The sequence below is a fragment of the Rattus rattus genome, chromosome X (genome assembly GCF_011064425.1).
Source record: "Rattus rattus isolate New Zealand chromosome X, Rrattus_CSIRO_v1, whole genome shotgun sequence".
NCBI lineage: Eukaryota > Metazoa > Chordata > Mammalia > Rodentia > Muridae > Rattus > Rattus rattus.
This window is the reverse complement of record NC_046172.1, coordinates 10628416-10633821: the sequence shown is the minus strand read 5'-3', so window position 1 is coordinate 10633821 and position 5406 is coordinate 10628416. Positions and strand designations below refer to the sequence as shown.

The 5406-nt window shown below is 41.3% G+C and overlaps 1 pseudogene; it reads left to right on the top strand.

Moving 5' to 3' along the window:
* Nucleotides 1–3897: 3897 nt before the first annotated feature.
* LOC116888976 overlaps nt 3898–5406 on the top strand; it is a 4503-nt pseudogene continuing 2994 nt past the window's right edge.

Below are 5406 nucleotides of genomic sequence, written 5' to 3'. Positions count from 1 at the left end.
AGTGGTACATGACTGTCGACCTAGCTATTCAAGAGGCTCCCTTAAGGCCAGGAATTTGAAGGCAGAGTAGGCAACATAGGTTAGAGTTATCATCCCAGTTGATGCCAACAATGGAATCCAAGTGCAGAAAGTCTCAAGTTCCTACAGCGAGCAGAGTGAAGATGAAGGTCCTGAACTCTGGTGGGATTGTTCCACTCACTGAGCGTGTAACTTCCAGGCAGGCTGGGTCCTCAGCAGCAGCGGGTCCTCTTTAAAGGCCATGCTTAGGCTCCTGACAATTGTAGCTGAGACAAAGATGGTTTTTAGTTGTTCTGTCAGCTCTTCACAGTCTCCTCCATCTTAGAAGGCATCTCCCAGCAGATGGGAACGAGAGGCGCCTCTCTCCCTACTTCGTGTGTGTGTGTGTGTGTGTGTGTGTGTGTGTGTGTGTGTGTGGGTGGGTGTGTTCGCTGTGGTCCTTGCACATTTTAAGCAACGATGTACCATTGAGCTCCATCCAAGAAGAGGCCCTTGTGGTGCTTTTGTGTAGCAGTGTATCACTGTTTTATGTACATTGGGCTAGCCTCAAACTCACCATTCTTCAGTCTCTTGAGCATTCGGACGGCAGGCACTTTAATAACACGTGGCAGGGTTCCATTCTAAGGGCACCAACCCTGAAGCAATCTGAATTCAGGAGGACTTGGCTGTTTATTAGACAATGAGAAGAGAAGAATAGGAAGACTGATTTGTTTTTTTCAGATAGTATCTGGGGTACTGGAAGTACAGTTCAGCACTGCAGCGTTGTACTTTGTGAGCATCAGTAGACTCAAAGGAGCGAGACAAGAAAAGTGCTCATTGCTTCTGCCACAGGTAATACTGACCCACAACACTAGATGGCAAAGTGGCGCTAGCTATTGTTGCTGCAAGTGGAAAAAAGCAAAGTGGAAGTTGGTTTTTTTTTTTTTTTAAGTCTCTATTATTCTGATTTTATGGTTTCTTTTTTCGTTTTTAATTTTAAAGTTTATTTTAGGGAAATTGATGTCCACATAAAGTTAATATTTTAGATTTTAAAATCACTGTTTAGAAATGCCCAGGTTCAGGCTCTGTCGAGTAGGTAAATACAGGGCTCGCTGCCTAATGGCTGGCTGCTCAAAATATACCTCCTAATTGATCAGATAAAAATGGGAGGATAACAGAAGATGATGGACAACTACGGAATGTGCTTCCAAAAGCTGCGCGTTAACAGAAACGGGACCTAAATGTGACAAATGTATATGGCGCAGATGTTATCTGTCATGGCCTTTTCTGTTTAAATAAACTTGGGAGCAAAAAAACAAATTGGACACACTGGCACTCATTTCATTCATCCAGAAACAAGCGTGTCTTATTTGCTGGAAGCAGCCCAGAATTTTTTTTTTAAAGAGTTCTACTGTGGCATTTAAGAAATGTGTGATGGAGGTAGAGGAAAGACTCATGCATCAACACTATTAACCATTGGTCCTCCTCTTCAGACATGTGACTAGAACTGCAGGTTCTTGCCTCTCTGGATTCTCCTTCTCTGGGAGCCTTGAGACCACTCAGGGTCCTCCCCAGAGTGGGCAGCACATCAGCATATTAATACAGGATACACACACACACACACACACACACACACACACACACACACACACACACACACTGGTGTCAGGGGTTCAGCACTGAACTTTTTTTTACTGCTCTTTGGATTGTCTTGTCAAATCAAATTTAGTCTAGTGCATGTTTTTTATTAGAGGTGCCCAATAACTGCTAGCAGAGAGACTGGATTCAGGGTGAGGAGCCACTGAGGAAAATTGGTCTAGAAGTATTCTAGAACTTCCCCCCAAACAGGATCAAATCTTACTAGCAGAGGCACAATCAGGGAGTGGAGAGTTGATACTGAGGACACAGTTGTTAATATAGGCACACTAATGAAACATTTAATAGTAATAAACCATAAAGAATTTTTGTTTAAAAAACAGTCCTTTAACATATACATGGTTTGACCACTTATTAATGACAAAAACAAACTTTATATGAATGAGATAGATATGTTTGTTTTTACACAAGGAATCATATTTCAATATTTGAATACCTGGGACATAGATGTTTCAAAGTTGACCAATATTTTGATTTTATAACCATTAGTGCCAAGGACTATACTTCACATACTTATGTAAAGTAAATTATACATAGAATAAGTTAGTACAACTCTGTTTGAGGCCATTTCAGAAATCGTTCAAAATTCTGCCCTTATTGCATGCCAAAAGTCATCATACAATCTTGTGTGAAACTTTAAGTCATCAACTCAAATAGCAATTTTTACATTCAAACATTCTAACACAATGCAATTTAAAAATATACTCATTTGCTACTTATGTGTAGAGGAATGACAGTAGAAAATATTAAAAATCTGTTTTCTGTAATTAAACCATTATGTTTCCATAATAGAAGAAATTCTTGTATATACATGGCAAACACTACAATTCATAACATAATAGTCTTGAATGTGAGCCGAGGTGTTTCTGACAGTTTTCATTGGCATTGCCAGGCATGCAGGCATACACAAGGCAAAGTGTACTTCTGGTGTGTTTAGAACCAAGGCTGCAGTAAAGGTGCATGAGCCAACAAGAGCAGCATTGCTAGGAATACCCCACACTTATTACACATTCGACTTTGAATTAATTTTTGGTGATCACATGTTCAAAAGCTTTCTTTAAAAGGGTATATATTTTTTTTAAAGATTTTATTTTATTTATATGAGTACACTGTAGCTGTTTTCAGACACACCAGAAGAGGGCATCGGATCCCATTACAGATGGTTGTGAGCCACCATGTGGTTGCTGGGAATTGAACTCAGGACCTCTGGAAGAGCAGTCCCTGCTCTTAACCACTGAGCCATCTCTCCAGCCCGTTCAAAAGCTTTCTAATGTTGCCTTTTTTTTTTTCACGATTCCCATATTCAGTTATATGCTCCCATGTAGGGTCATTACCCCCAATTTAAGAAGCTACTATATTTTCATTGATGGTGGGCCCAGTATTTATCATCAACATCCCCAGAAATTTGTTAGGCATTTAAAATTTTCTGGTCCTACCACAAACCGAGGAAAGGTGAAACTTCTAGGCTGGGGCCCTGCCATCTCTGTGTTAGCCAGGCCTCTGTGCATTTCCCAAGTTCAAGGTCAAGAACAACTGACTGGCTTAGAGTGATGCTGTGGCAGGTTTGACGAACAAGGAGGTATGACAGTTAGGCCTGGCAGAGCCTTGTGCTCAGATTGTTTTCTGTTTTATCCTGCAGGCACTCTTAGAGCAGCTGAGAGCTTCTAAACAGCAGGGTGACCAGAATAGACCTTTACTTCAAAGCCCTCCTTCTTGTGATGGTGTGGAGCAGGAGCTAGAAGGAAACAATTGGCTTCTCTCAGGACTTTCTTCTCTTTTACCTTCATGTTTACTTTCTGCTCACTAGTTCTAGGTCCCTCCCACCATGGCCTCTTGACTGATCATCTCACTCATCTTCCTACATTACCAGGCTAGCTGACTCAACTCACTGAGTGTCTGAGCAACCATTTTACACAAAACACAAACAGGGTCATTACTAAAGACCCATCAACCCCCACATTCAATTGCTCATGTCCTATTCATCTTCCCAGGAGTCCATGGCACATGTTTTACTCTGACACTAACACATCAACATATGCATTTGTACCTATGGCTAAAAGCTTTAAAGAGAGAAATAGACATTATTTGTATTTTCTTAGCACGGACATCAAGCAAAGCAGGGGTAGCAACAGATGTTTAGTGAATGGACTGAATATAGCCCCTTACTACTGTGGGAGAAAAATGGATCAGAGACAAGTAGAAGCATTTGTACAGCCAATTGGTACAGGAATGGCAAACGTGTAGATGGTCCCTGGTAAGGCCTTGAAGCACATACAGCCAGCCAGGCAGTGTGAGAAAAAGACTGATTATGAGAAAGAGGAATTAGATTACAAGAAACTAGCAGACAGAATGGGTATTAGAGGTGGGTAGGGGCAGGTATATATTGAGCTTTCTAGAAACATGGGGAAGTTGGAAAAGGAGATAGACTAGTAGCATTTCAGAAAAACACGGTAAAGAGGACACCGTTATTACTTGTCTTTAAAAGCAGTGAAAATATGAATATGTGATTGAAGATATAGAAGGAAATATTAACAGTTTATGAAGAGTGAAAATAACAAGGAAGAGTCAAGGAAGTGCCTAAGAGTCACAAACAGAGTAACTAAGATCATGCATGTAGAAGAAAAGGCTCATCGAGGAGTAGACTATTTGGCACAAAGATGTCAGTGCATGTGCTGTGTTGGTACTCGCTGAACATGCCAGCACAAAATTAGAAAGTGGAAAAAAAAAGCAAGCGGTTAAAGCTGAGGGAAAGGGACATAAGTGGTAATAAAGAAACGCAAATGTACTAGATAGATGTGTCATGGGTTAAGACCATGTGTTGCTGTTGCAGAAGACTAGGATTCAATTCCCAGTACCCATTGGTGGCTCAGAACCATTCAGAACTTTAATCCCCAGGAATCCAAAGCCCTCTTCTGACTTCCATAGGTACCAGGCACACACGTGGCACATGAACACATATACAGGCAAAACATTTGCACACATAATAAAATAAAGACAAATGGGGGCAGGAAGGATTTGGGTGGCTTCTGGGAGACTGAGGAATGTTTAGAACAACAGTACATGGATGGGTAGAGAGTCAGAAAGAGTTCCTTGAACAAGCTTTCATGCTCTACCCTGCTAACTCCATTATCTGGACTGTTTTGCCTTCTCTTCTCATTTGTTGAAAGCCTTTTTGTTTTCTTTTCCTTTTTCTTTTTATTGAAAATTGTTTTTTCCTTACATAATATATCCTCATTAGGGTTGCTCCTCCATTTCTAGTCCTCCTAACTCCTCCATACCTCCTCTCCCATCCAGATCCAACCCAGTTCTATTTCTCGTTGGAAAAAAAAGAAACACACTTCTTTGCGATAAAAATAAAATTAAACAAAAACTAACACATAGGGATTTGACAAAACAAACAGAGAGGAAAGAGTCCAAGATAAGTCTCAAGAAACAGAGACCCACTCATTTACACATTTAGGAATCCCATTAAAATACTAAAAAGAAAGTCCTAAGATATACACAATCGACCTGTAGAGTAAAATGAGAAAAAACATATATAAGGAACATAAAAGAGAACCCGTGGGAGAGATACCTTACCGCCTGGTCAGGTGGGCACTCCTGAGGCTGCAGAGCAGAAGAGACCACCAACACTGCCCACCCCTGCCCACATCCCTGACCCAAGAGGAAACTGTATAAGGCCTCTGGGCTCCCGTGGGAGAGGGCCCAGGTGAGGCAGGAGCCCTGCCTGAGACACCGCCGGAACCTGAAGGA